This window comes from Canis lupus, chromosome 1, assembly GCF_011100685.1.
Source record: "Canis lupus familiaris isolate Mischka breed German Shepherd chromosome 1, alternate assembly UU_Cfam_GSD_1.0, whole genome shotgun sequence".
Classification (NCBI taxonomy): Eukaryota; Metazoa; Chordata; class Mammalia; order Carnivora; family Canidae; genus Canis; species Canis lupus.
Window position 1 is genome coordinate 35,404,728 of NC_049222.1, and position 14,295 is coordinate 35,419,022.

Consider the following 14,295-nt stretch of genomic DNA (forward strand, 5'->3'; position numbering starts at 1 on the left):
CATTTTTATTTTTGTTTTTTCCCCCACCTCCCCAGGAAATTCATTTTTAAATATCAGTGTCAAACATGGTATTATCACATATCTGAATAGTTTATTAGATAGAGATCAGTACATAGGTAAGAAAAAATGTAGTTTTGAAATGTCCTTTCACAGACGTTCATACATTTTATATAACAGAATTTTTTTTAATTTATTTATGATAGTCACACAGAGAGAGAGAGAGAGAGGCAGAGACACAGGCAGAGGGAGAAGCAGGCTCCATGCACCGGGAGCCCGACGTGGGATTCGATCCCGGGTCTCCAGGATCGCGCCCTGGGCCAAAGGCAGGCGCCAAACCGTTGCGCCACCCAGGGATCCCTATAACAGAATATTTTTTGATAGAGTCTGCCTACGAGATTTGTTACTGCAATAAAAAGTTATTTAAAAATTTCACTTGAAGGGGGTTGGTGCTTAGGTAGCACAGTCAGTTAAACCTCCAGCTCTTGGTTCAGCTCATGTCTGATCTCAGGGTCCTAGGATCCAGCCCTGCCTTGGGCACCACACTCAGAGCAGAGTCTGCTTAATTTTCTCTCTCCCTCTGCCCCTTATTCCCCTGCATGCTCTCTCTCTCTCTCTCTCTAAAATAAAAATAAATCTTTAAAAAATTCCTTCGACAGATATTTTAATGTTAGAATCATTAACAGAAATTATGAAAAGAGGCATAGAAGAATTTTGAAGTGATAGTTAAATATTTAGACAAATTTTTCTGGGATATGGAAGAAATTTATTCTTTCTCTGATTTTCTTTCAGAGAGATCATGGTTAGAGGGAAGATCACAGAGCAGTGGAGATTTTTTCACCACACCTGTGCATGGCTAGATCCTTCTCCAGTAATGCTAACATTACCTCTTTTCAGACTCTCTGTGACTCTGAGCCATGACAAGATTGGAAAACATGCTATGAAATAATATTCTCATTTATTCAAATTTTGATACATATGTCAAGAGAAGCCATGGTTTCAAAGATAGGTTAATAGGTTTTCCTACTGTCTGACATAAAATATATGCAGACTTTTTCCATAAGTAGCTCTGAATAATTCTTTTACAGAAGATGGATCCCTAACACCCAACTATTTATCCCCCCAAATTACACTTTGAATTTCCTTACATAAACCAATTGTTTACAAATATTTAATCTTCTAATCATGTATAGTGGCTAAAATTATGCTCCATTGCTTTCTGGGTTTCATAAACATGATTTCCTTTCTTAGACCTGAATCATTCAGTCCTAATGCAGTTTTTTACACCTTAACAGATGTGAAATTCAAATTCTGACTTTCATTAGTAACAGCTATTAATAACTGTACATGACTTGCTCACCCTTATCTTCAGCTATATCCCACGTGTCTTCTACTTCCCTGGATCCAGTCCTTTGTGTGTTCCGGACAGACAGACACACAGACAGTACATGTTCTCCTTCCTTCTCTTTGTACTTGCAGTTCTTCCCACCCAGAACACCCTCCCCTCCTTGCCATTCATTCTTTTATCCATATATCAGATGTTTCTTTATCACTAACTCTGTGCCAGGCACTGTGCTGGTGAGCATGGATACCAAGAAAGGAGTCAGAGCTTGTCATTATAGAAGCTCCTTCTAGCAGAGAGAGCAAAAGTTAATACTGAATAGATAAAATACTTGGGTTGTGATTAGTGCTGTTAAGTTCATAAACCGACATGTTGACAGAGAATGAGGTTGGGGTGGAAGGCTGCTTTAGACTGGCTGGTCAAGGACAGCCTCCCTGAAAAGGTGACATGCAGCCTAAGACCTGGGGTATATAAAGAGGAATCAATTCCTTGAAAGCCAGGGAAAAAGTATCCCAAGCAGAGTGACCAGCAGATGCAGAAGCCCCAATGCAGGAAAGGGATTGGGAGCGTTGAGGAACAAAAGCAAGACTGTCCTGCTAGGGAGTGGTAATGAGAAAGAGCACAGGCTCATCATGGAAAGTCTGAGATCTGGCATAGTTCTGTGAGCTCTCAGGGGCACCTGAAGGGTTTTAGGCAGAAGCATGACCTGGTGGGACTGATGATTTCAAGGAATAAACATGGGAAGAACAGAGAGGAGAGAGCCAAGATGGAAGCTCCCAAGAATAAAATGCTCTTAGAAGGTGCTTGTTTGGGGTGGTGGCAGTGGGGTTGGGAAGAGGGAACTTAAGAAAATTTCAGCCCCGTTTCAAGGCCCAGTACACACCCCATTCTCATGACATCTTCCTGACTGGTCTTGGAGACTTGTCTTTTCTCAGGGCACTAAAAGAACTCACCACACAGTTTTGTACTTCATGGTAGTCTGAGATACTCTCTGAGACTTTTTCCCCCAACCAGATTGTAGGTGTATTGAGGCCAGTTGGCATATCAGAGCCATCTGTTGTGTCCTCCAAAGATTTTGAGTGGTTCTTCTCAATTGGCCACCCGTTAGAATTACCTGGAGCTTTTAAAATATACCAGTCTCTGGGCCTCACCGTGGACAAATTAGATCAAAGTTCCTGGAGTGGGTTCAGGACATTATATTTGTTTGAAAGTTCCCCAGAATATTCAAATGGATAACCAGGCTGAGAATCACCATTATAGACCCTCAGAAATACCTTCGTTAAGTAGGAGTAAGAAGCCAGCTTTTCTGCCCCTTCCCCCTCTACCTGAGTAGGCCAATCTAGATGAGGATTTGTGCTGGGGACTTCTCTGCTTGCAGGTGGGACAAGAAACTGTGAGAGTGAGTGAAATCTCCAAGGATACAGCTGAAAGAGAAAAGCAGAGGCAAGAGGATGCTTCTGGATGACATATCAGGATAGGAACAAAGTAAATGGAATCCAAGCTTTCTCTAATCCATCATTTTGGTGTATGTGGACCTGATCAAAGAAGGCAGTTCTGGAGAGACTTAATCACCTACTTCCTAATCAGGAAGTGTGTTTTCTCCTCCACTGTCTCCCAAGCAAATTAAATATTGAAATGAAGATTCACCACGGTGGCAAAAACTATTACCTAGTGAGATTTTACATGTGAGTTTTAACTAGTAAGAGATGTTAAACATCCCTTGTCAGGTTTTATATAACAGAAGAGGTACATTATTAGACCCCAAATAGCACTGCTATGATTTAATCATCACTAACTGTGTATCTGTGCCGACTGGCTGGGTCAGAGCCACTATTAGACACCGATGCTATATTTGCTATATCATGTGACTCACCACAGGCGTCCTGCTTTTTAGTGATAGAGAAATAGGTCCTGTTCCACCTTATACTTCTCTCCTACACACACACACACACACACACACACACATGCACACACATGCACACACACACCTGAGAATGAGTTTAAGATCATTTTGAACTGACCTTAAATATTAAAACAAAGGTATAATCTACTAGCTTGTTTTCTGAGTATTTTGGTTAAGAAACGGTGCTTCTTATACTAGGCTTAATGCATACCTTTTAACAGGAACAATAACATTCAATAAAACAACCTTTTATAATATTTCACTTAACTATGTCATGTGGTTGTGGGGATCACTTGAAAAAGTGACAGAGATATGGTCTTACTCTTATGTGGACTATAAGAAATAGTGAAAGGGACCGTAAGGGAACCGCGGGAAACTGAGTGGGGAAAAATTAGGAAGAAAAACCATGAGAGACTCCTAACTCTGGGAAACTAACAAAGGGTTATAGAAGGGAAGGTGGGGGGGGAATAGGGTAACTGGGTGACCAGCATTAAGGAGGGCATATAATGAGATGAGCACTGGGTGTTTACTGTATGTTGGCAAATTGAATTTAAATTATATATATAAAAGAAAAAATAACAGAGGGTTTTTAACTCTAAATGTTTTTACAAATGAAGCATCAGGTATTGGGTGAACCCTCCCCTCTCCCCCAGAATGTCAAAGGAGACTTCCAAGGGACCAGCCCTCATCTTGGTTTGCCAGCAGCATCACCCCTACACAGGTGCTGTGCCTCATATCCCCACCCTAACTGCCCTTCCCCCCCACCCCCCTCACTCACATATACTGGGGACTGGCTGTTCTGCACTTCTCAATACACCCTAGAAACACACATAATTTAAACATGTTGATCCTTCTCTGTGGAAGTCTCTGGTTCTCTGCATCCCCTACTGCTACCTTGAAAAACCTTCTCCGTAAGACCCAGCTCAGGTGTCCCTCCCTCTGTGAAATCTTCTGTGATTCTTCTGGATAGAATTAGTGTTCTCTTTCCTCTACTGCCACAGAGCGCTCTCCTACCCAATTATAGTACGTTATCAGATAAACTGTAATGTTACTTTATGTGTCTGCCTTTTTGACTAGGCCATATGCTCCTCAAGGACAGAAACATGTTTTCCTCGTGAACTCATCACCTGACGCAGCATCTGGCAGGAGATACATTTTCAAAAACTGGCTGAAATAAAGCCCAAGGCGTATCTTTTATTGTGTGCTAGTACTTACATAGAAAGTATGAATTAATTTTTATTGGCTGTTGAATGATGTGGCCATATACCACATAAGAGGAGCAGTGGAGAGCCCATCAAAATCACTTGTAGAATTAAAGCTTGTCTATTTATTTACCTACCTATCTGTTTATATATATTTGTCTGTCTATCTACCTACCTATCATCTGGCTTTCTTCCTGTATGTTTATCTATCAATCAATCACCATCCCAGCCCCACATCACACCAACTAACTAGAATCTCCCATGGGAAAAAGGGATAGCTAAATTAAAACAAAACAAAAAAAGGTTTCACGGAGGATTCCACTGCATACCCCTGTTCAGACCCATTGTCTAAGGGAGATAGAAAGAAGCTACTCCTCTGCTTTGTGTGTTAGTAAGAGAATTGATTGTTGTGATATGAAAGTACATTATTATTAGAACCATAAAGATCTTGTACCATTTACAAAAATGCCCTGTCTGTCCTCCTGGAGGCCTGTGTTGACCTGTAAACAAAGCATCTCAGTGAGGCTGTTCCCTGGGAGTGGTGGTGAATTCTGTGGATGCAGCATTCATCCACTTACTGTGAAGAGGCACCCAGCTAGGTTCCCCAGCGTTGACCAGGAGCTGCTTAAAACTTCATCCTCCCAACTTGCCTTTAATTTATCACCTGCTGGGTGCCTCTCTCTGCATTTCATATACTTGGGAGTTATTTGCCCAATAAGGGAAATTTGGCAACCATCATTTTCTTTACAAGCACCTTAATTTAGGGCATTAGTCCTGACCTTAGAGAACAATCAGCGTGGTGTAAGAGTGAAAATATCTGGGTTTCTTGTGAGAGACTTTAGTCTTCACAGAAGCTATGGCTCCAGTCTGTAGCACTTACAGACCAGACGTCAGTAGGTGGAGCTAACTCATTTGCTCAAACAACAAGCATTTTACATTCATTAACCTCAGGGTCACTTCTCTAAATTAAGGAAGTTCAAAGACATTTGTTTAAATAACTGTGCGACTGTGACTCTCACTGAAAAAAAACAGAGAGTTGGAAATTAAAGCCAACCTTGTCCTTAAAACCCAGACTTTGTGGAAAACCAGCAGCCCCGTAGCATACATTTCGCACAAAATACCACCGTTAACTTTTAAATTTCCTGGCTTGTGTCAGTTTTTGTCACAACCCTAAGGTTCTATAAACAAAGGTGTCTCTTATACCAGCAATTCCAGCGAAGGTCTTTACGAAGACTCAAAACTATAAAGACTTCTAATGGACTTTTGGGTGCCTGGGTTATTTTAACACAAAATCAACTTCCACAAAACTACGTTCAAAATGCAGGACTAGAGATAAGTGATTTATTATTTTTTTAGAATGCTGTCCATACCTCAAAGCTTGAAACTATCCCTTTCATCTTCAAAATTCTTCAAAACTGCTTACAAATATAGTTCATTTCTCACAGTTTGCCAGTGAATTATGTAAACATTTCAAATGATCAGTTCTGCTTTTACAGACAGGAAACTAAGGTAAAAAAAAAAAAGTGAATGTATTTATTTATTATCAGAGAGTAGCCCCATGGACAGCTTAACTGCAAATGGAAAATGTTGCATTGACATATAAAAGCACATCGGGTTGAGTGTATGGTTGGCCATTTGCCAACACATGAGGCATGGCCCATGCCAAATCTGATTCCCATTGACTTTTGCACAGAAGGAAAGCCAAACACAATTTACCCTTTGGGTTGTATGCGATATTGTTTTTCAGGGGAATGTGTTATATTTGTTCTGGCCACAAAGACTGTCTCTGGGGAGGACAGCCAAATGGCTTTGGTCACAGTCTCCATGAAATGCAACTGTCCCAATCCATTATCTTGAAGCTGTATGTACTAGGATATGCAATCAGGTGATCAGGGACTGGAAATCAGCTGGAAATTCCAGTAGAGGCTCATTAATTAGGGGACCAAGCGTACAAAGGACATATGTTTATATGGCAGGTGGGGAGCAGATGGAGGGACAGTACAAACCCCAGGGAAGTGACAAGAGTAGGAGGATGAGAGGAGCCCTGGCATTTTCTCACAGAGATAGAGTGTGGAGGTCCAGTTCCAGAGTAGGGACTGGAGTATCAGATAGGGGATTTGGACAAATTAAGACAGACGGACCGAGGTAGATTCTAGTTTATGAAAGGGGTTGACAGAAGATTTTTGACTTTTGATTTTGCAGGGGTTGACTGCACGAATTTTATTCTGGTTTATTCAATTTGGTGTGAGTTGGCAACAAAGAAAACTCAGGAGACTAGCAATGAGCTCTGGGGTACCACGAGCCTTCTCAGACCCCCTGAACACAGAAGGGCAGCTTGGTGCATAGTCCTAGCACCTCTCTCTGGAACGGCACGGGCGGCCAGCAGCTGTGAGGAAGCTCACCCTTTCACCACCAACATGTTACTTTACATTTTGAGTGAGAATCTTTCTTAAATTGCAACTCTTGCTTATATTTTGTCACAGTTCCCAGCTTTCTCAAATTGAACATACTCTAACATTTGGAATAGTGCAAGGAAACTAGACTCAGTCGGAAAAGGAGGAGATGTTCCTGGCTGAGCCCCTTCCACTGGCTGGCGCGGGGCCTTGGGCTGACTCACAGGCCCCACTTTCCTCATCCAAGTATAAAGTTGACTTATACCCAGCTCCGGTACAATAACATCACAACAAACCGGGCTCACACATAAATGTGCATTTGAAGTTGTTACCAACACGAGGGGAATTCTCACACCCACCTGAGGGGCGGCTGACCTCAGCCCGCCCTGGCTGGCTCCCCCCGGATTCCTGTGTGTCTTCCACCTCAGCTGTCCCTTGTTTACTGTGGTCCGGGCATTTGCTTCTGGCAGCTTCTACTTCCCTTCCCTTTCCCGTGCTGTTTCCTCTCTTTTCCTTGGCTGCAGAACGGAAACACAGCACTGTGTGAGTTTAAAGTGTGCGGCATCATGACTCGACTTCTGTACGTTGTGAAATGATGGCCACTGTCACGTTAGGTCACATCCATCGTGTTCTGTAGCTACAAAGGAGTTTACGTGTGCTGTTTTCTTATCTTTTGTGGCCTGGGAAACCAGATAATCGAGATTGTTCTTTTGTCCACGATCATGGTACACAGACCGCCGCCGCTGCCCCCCGCCCCAATGAGGGCCTGAGTGGTTTTCCTGTGATTCATGTTGGAGAGTCTGGAGGTCGTGAAGTTTTTTACATTTACTTGGACTAAGTGGCAGTTCAGTTTCTTTCCTAGTCCTGGACAAAATCTTCAATGATCCAGCCTGTGCCCTCAGGTTAAAATGAAAGGTCAAGATCTCACACAAAGAGCCCTTGCCTGCCTGGCCCCCACCTGTGTCACCAACATTCCCACCGGCCCCTAGTCACACGCTCTGGTCCTGGCATCCCAAACTCCTCATCTCACTCCAATGCTGTGTGTTCTTACTTCTCTGCTCCACTACATGCTCATCCTCTCCTCTCTTCCTTCCCCATTCTTCACATGCAGAACTCTTGTTTGTCTTTCAGGACATGTGGCTCCTTCATCAATCACTATGTGGAAATCTTTCTGCACCCCACTGCAGGGTTAGCTACTCCCTGAGCTCTCTCCACCAGCCAGGGATCTGCTTAAGGGCACCATTACCTTCTTCATTTCCTTAAGGCCTCACACACTAGGGGTCACACACTAGGTACTAAATACTTGCTGGCTGGCTCCCTGCTCCAGCTGTTGTCACCAAGCTGCAAAACATTCTATGTAGCACACTGGTGTGTTTGTACATTTTCATTATATACACTTTTCTAAAATTTAAATTCAGTTAGCCAACATATAGTACATCCCTAGTTTCAGATGTAGCATTTGATAATTTATCAGTTTCATTATATACATTTTTTAAAGTTTAAGGAGAAAAGGATAGTCTGAAGGGAAAGCAGTTGAATACAAAAATGCAGAACACAGCCATCTGCTTGATGATGTTGGTAAGATCCTGATACATCCAGAAATAGTTCTTGGGAATCTTGATTTTTTTTTGTTTGTTTGTTTGATTGCCATTAAGCCAAATTTAGAATTTTAAAATGTATATTTTTGCAGGGATTCCTTGCAGGGGAAGATAGAACATATAAGAATTATAGTAACAAGTACCTTGACTTTGACATCTCATGAAGAAGGAAGTACCATAGATTTAGAAGAGAATTTTTTTGCCCAAGGAGGATTTGATTATACCAAAGGAATGAGGCATTTGAAATTTGGTCATAGTGGGGAATAAAAAGAAACTAGCCTTCAATCTGTAAGAGGCTCGGCCTAGCAATACCTTTTATCCATTTTCCTTGAACATTTCTTTCTTTTTTTTAAAGATTTGATTGATTTATTTGACACAAAGAGAGAGCACAAGCACATGGAGCAGGAGAGGGAGAAGCAGGCTCTCTGCTGAGTAGGGAGCCTGATTTGGGGCTTTATCCCAGGATCCCGAGATCATGACCTGAGCCAAAGGCAGTTGCTTAACCAACTGAGTCACCCAGGCATCCCTCCTTGAACATTTCTTTCTTTTTTTTTTTTTAAGATTTTATTTATTTATTCAGAGAGGGGGGGGGGGAGAGAGAGAGAGAGAGGCAGAAACACAGGCAGAGGGAGAAGCAGGCATCATACAGAGAGCCCGACATGGGACTTGATCCAGGGTCTCCAGGATCACGCCCTGGGGTGCAGGTGGTGCTAAACCGCTGCACCACCGGGGCTGCCCTCCTTGAACATTTCTAATCACCTTCTCTACAAAGAGAAATTCTTTTTCAAAATACCTAGAATATATCAGTATCCTTTTTAAAAAAAATTATTTTATTTTAAAGAGAGTGAGCGAGGGGTGAGGGGCAGAAGGAGAGGGTGAGAGAGAAGCTCAAGCAGACTCTCTGCTGAGTGTGAAGCCCCACGCGGGCCTCAATCTCACAACCCTGAGATCGTAACCTGAGCTGAAATCAAGAGTCAGATGCTTACCTGACTGAGCCACCCAGGTGCCCCAAATATCAGCATCCTTATATTATACCTTGTTCTTAATAGTGTGTGTGTGTGTGTGTGTGTGTGTGTGTGTGTGTGTGTGTGTGACTTAGTAATAATACCCAGAGGAGAGGGAAATAGTTCTGAACTGTTGTTGAGAATAAGTGTGATTATGGCATGTACAACTTATTAAATGTATAAAATCAGTTTGTGTGTGCATGAACAATACCTGAAAAGAATATAGCCCAAACCATTAGCAGTTCTTAATCCCTGGGAAATGAAAGAGGAAATTTTATATTTTACTTCATATTTTTCTATTTTGTTTGAGTTTTTATTTTTTTATTTTTTGGTTTTCCTTTTACAATAAGATATACTGCTTTTAGAAATGTTTAAAAGCCAATAATTATATACATTTTTAAAGATTTTTATTTATTTATTCATGACAGGCACAGAGAGAAAGGCAGAGGCAAGGCATAGGCAGAGGGAGAAGCAGGCTCCCTGCGAGGAGCCTGATGTGGGACTTGACCTCATGACCCAGGATCATGCCCTGAGCCAAAGGCAAATGCTCAACCACTGAGCCACCCAGGCGCCCCTAATAATTGTGTTTTGATCAGTTAACTGGAAGCCAGTACATACTCTGCATTAGCATGTGGGATACACTGTATCCAGGGTGTGCCTCTGATGCTAATGACAAAGGTCCCAAACCCAAAGTAATTTAGGATGAATGATTTGAAGGCCCAGCCTCCCTACCTATTCCCTACCTTGCCCCAACACACGCTCTTGTTGAACTTGTTCTTTTATTAATCAGCAAAATCTTGTTAATTCTTATGACCAAGACTCATAGTGATTAACTTACATATGATATTACCACAATGAGAACATTTTAATCAGATTTTCTTCTATCTTCTATGTTGAGAGTAGACTTGAGGTTTATGGGTAAAATCAGCAATTTGGGAATACATCTCCAGTCATTTTTAATGTTGTAAGAAGCATCTTATTTTCATGATATGTGTGTGTGTTCAGATGAATAAATACCTTGTGTCTGCTGGGTGGGGGCCTTATGTTCAAAGTGCCCTGTGGGTCTCCAGGCCAGAAGGTAAGACTCAGGGGTGCACTGGATCAGGTGAGGTACTTCCTAAGGGAAGCTGAGCAGAGGGTGTGTATGATCACAATTTAAAAATATAACTGAAATGAAAGACATATTCAACAAATATGAATTGAGTACCTTCTGTGTTGGGCACTCTTCTGGCTGCAGAGCACACAGCAATGGTAGGACATAGCAAGTCCATGATACCATGGGGTTCCCATTCTGTTGGGGCTGACAGAAAATAAACAGATAAACAAAAATCTGGCGTAAGGCCCAGCAGTGAGGAAAAGTGACCGAGCGGGCTGATGGCATGTTGTTCTGGGTAAGGTGAATTTCATCCTGCTCATTGGCTCTCTGAACAGGACTGGGTTACAGAGCCTGGAAGATTTGTAAGAACAGCTTCTTAAAATCGTTTATTAGTTTGATGTAGTTTCGGGTGAACACTACTTTTTCTTATTTCAATCTGCTTGAATTCTTTAAGTTTTGTGCCGTTTCAAGTTTCAAGAAGTGGTCCAAGGTCAAAGAAAAACGCGAAGAATTTCATCTTGTTTTGTGTGACAACAGAATGAAGGCACATAATTACATGACTGTCCCCACCCCTGACAAACCTGCCGTGGCCCAGATTTGTTTGAAATTTAGCACAAAACTGCATTGTTATCAGAGGATGTTCCCATGAGATAAGGAAAGGCTGGCAGAATTGTGGTGGCAGCTTGATTACAAAAATATTAAAACATTTCTTCCTTAATGACAAAGACCCGTTGTTTACCCTTATAGAGAACAAGTTAGCAGATGTTTGTTCTAAAAGACTTTGGCCGTAAGAGCATCTGCCATGCACCCCAGCCACTCCAGGGAGAATGTAGAAGGCGTGTCAATTAAAGACGGATGGACTGGCTGGATTTTAGCAAAGACATTAGAATTTAAATAGCCAAAGAGAGTTTCTTTCAAGAATCGTATTCATTTCAGAATGTTGATATTACTGAAAACAAAATTTGGGATTCTAATTTTAGAATTGTCTTTGGAGCCAGTTCACAAGCCAGAACAAAACTTTATTCATTCAGTTTTTCATTAGTTCATTCATTCTGTCGTTGGACAAACATTTGCAAAGCCTTCTCTCTGCCAACATGGGGCTTCTTGTTAAGTGTATGTCAATAAATTAGAGCCATTGCTTTCCATCGAGCTGACACCGTTATGGGGAGACAGAGAAGTTATAGAGCTGGAAGTGCTTGGGTAGCTATGAACTGTTTAAGGTGAGAGGCCCAGGAGGTAAGCTCCACTTGGCAAGGTCGGGGAAGCTCCAAGGGGAGGAGACATGTAGGCTGGAGTGTTTGGAGACCAGGCTCATGCTTGCGAGGTGGAGGGAAATGTGAGTGGAGGGTAACATGTTTCTGACAGCAGTCTTTTACTTAGCAGTTTTACTTTGTTCTTTTTAAAACTAAGATGGCATGATCCCATTTGATAACCCATCTTATTCAGCTGACTTGGCCTAGAATGATCTTGACTAATTCCAAGAAATAAATTTACTTGCGGGACATGAATATTTTCTACCATTCAATTTCATAAATATTTATCGAGCACCTAGCCACAGGCAGCCTGCTGTGCCACTGTGTAGATGCCTTGGAGAATTCAAGACAGGCTTTCCTCATCTTAAAAAAAAAAAAAAAAATCCTTTCTTAATTGAGGTGAAATTCATATAAAATTAACCATTTTAAAGTGTATAATTCAGGAGGCAACTGGATAGTTCAGTCAGTTAGGCAGCCGGCTCTTGATCTCAGCTCAGGTCATGATCTCAGGGCTGTGAGTGCAAGCCCCGTGTGGGGCCTACATTTAAAAAAGTGTACAATTCAGTGGTATTTAGCACATTCACAATGCTGTATAACAGCCACCTCTATCTAGTTCCAAAATCTTTTCATAATGCAAAAGAAAACTCTGCAACCATTATGCAGTCATTCTTTATCTCTACCTCCTCACCCCCAGGCCTGCAAATACCAATCTGCTTTTTGTCTCTATGGGTTTAGCGATTCTGGATACTTCACATAAACTGAATCAGACAATACATGACCTTTTATTTCTTTTATCTAATATAGTGTTTTTGAGGTTCATCCACATTGCAGCATGTGTTAGTACTCCATTTCTTTTCATGGATGAATAATATTCCATTGTATGAATATACCACATTTTGTGACAGACATCTGGGTTGTTTCCACCACTTAACTGTTGTGAATAGTGCTAGTAGGAACACTTACGTATGTGTATTTGTTGAGTTGATTTTCATTTCTTTGGATATACCTAGAAGTAGAATTGCTGGGTCATGTCATTACTCTGTTTGACTTTTTGAGGAACTGACAAACTGTTTTCCACAGTGGCTGTACCTGTTTTACATTCCCACCAGCAATATATGAGGGTTCTAATTTGTACACATCCTCACCAACACTTGGTACTTTCTGTTTTTTAAGTAATACCCAACCTAGTGAATGTGAAATATTATTTTATTCCAGTTTGGGTTTGTATTTCCCTATGACTATTGATGTTGAGCTTTCTTTCTTGTGCTTCATGGCTATTTGTAGATCTTCTTTTCCTCGTCTTTGATGGCAATTCCAAGTTAGAAAAATGTTGTGAGCAATAAGTGAAGCACCTCACAATAGGACTGATTTTAGGCAGACAAGATTCATTTGTCTGTAAGTTATCACAGAATTGTTTAAAGACCAATCTTAGTGGGGCACCTGGATTATTCAGTCGGTTAAGCGTCTGACTCTTGGTTTCACATGGGGCTCAACCCTCAGCAGGAGTCTGCTTCCCCTGTCCTTCTCCCTTTGCCCCTCCCCCGTGAATAAATAAATAAATCTTAAAAAAAAAAAAAAAGAATTGTAAGGATCAAGTTTATCTGTCCCTTGTGCCAGGAACCAGATTTAGCTTCTGGGTCCATAGCATGTCTATATTCCTTTCCTATTGTTGTTATAACAAATTGCTACAAATTTAGTGGCTTAAGGCAACATAAACTTATTATTTTATGGTTCTGGAAATCACATTTAGAAGTCTAAATGTGTGGGCAGCGCTACATTCCTTGGGAAGTTCTAGGGGAGAATCCATTCCTTTCCTTTAAAACTGGCATGCAGAGGCCACTCACATCCCTTGGCACATGGTTCCTCTCTCCATCTTGAAAGCCAGCAGCATATAGCATGCTCTCATCCCCAACATCTGCTCCTGTGCCTGCCTCTTCTCCCTCCATCTCTGACCTTCTTGCCTCCCTCCTACAAGGACTCTTGTGATTAGATTGGGCCCACCCAGATAATCCAGGATTATCTCATCTCAAGATCCTTAGTCACATCTGTAAAGTGTCTTCTTCCGTGTACGTTATTTACAGGTTCTAGGGATTAGAATATGTATCTGGGAGTGGAGGGAGTTGATTATTCAGCCCATCAGAGTGGTCTTTCTTGCTGGATTGGTCTGATTTCTTTAGCAGTGCTAATGTCAGCCCCCACCGGGCTGTATTTGGGTTATTCGGGTTTTTTCTTTTCACTTCCTGGCCAATGGGAAAGGAGGTAAAAGTTTTGTTGGACTGCAAATCCTTGAGGGCAAAGATGACCTTATTCGTCTCTTTATCCTCAGTGCTTAATAGAGGTCGAAGCACCTGCTCAGTCAATATACAAGGTGGTGATGGCTACACTATAAATGAAGGAGGTGTAATTGTATAGTGTTCTTAAGGAAGCCCATAGAATAATAAGATTCTCTAATTCCACGTATGAATATTGGTCTATTATATGAAAATCGCATTGATCATACATCCTTT

The 14,295-nt window shown here is 41.6% G+C and overlaps 1 protein-coding gene and 1 long non-coding RNA gene across 4 annotated transcripts in view; one reads left to right on the top strand and one right to left on the bottom strand.

The window, feature by feature from the left end:
* The window catches only part of LOC111095548, a 114,683-nt gene that overhangs the window by 60,561 nt on the left and 39,827 nt on the right, over window positions 1-14,295 (bottom strand). For 2 of the 3 annotated variants that reach the window (XR_005353609.1, XR_005353610.1), the window contains exon 2: window positions 7,197-7,355. This is a non-coding gene — a long non-coding RNA (uncharacterized LOC111095548). Of the gene's footprint in view, window positions 1-5,820; window positions 5,949-7,196; window positions 7,356-14,295 lie in introns of those variants that run through there. The other variant, XR_005353611.1, reaches the window with a different exon arrangement.
* The window catches only part of PHACTR2 (phosphatase and actin regulator 2), a 189,245-nt gene that overhangs the window by 7,918 nt on the left and 167,032 nt on the right, over window positions 1-14,295 (top strand). The window lies entirely within an intron of this gene.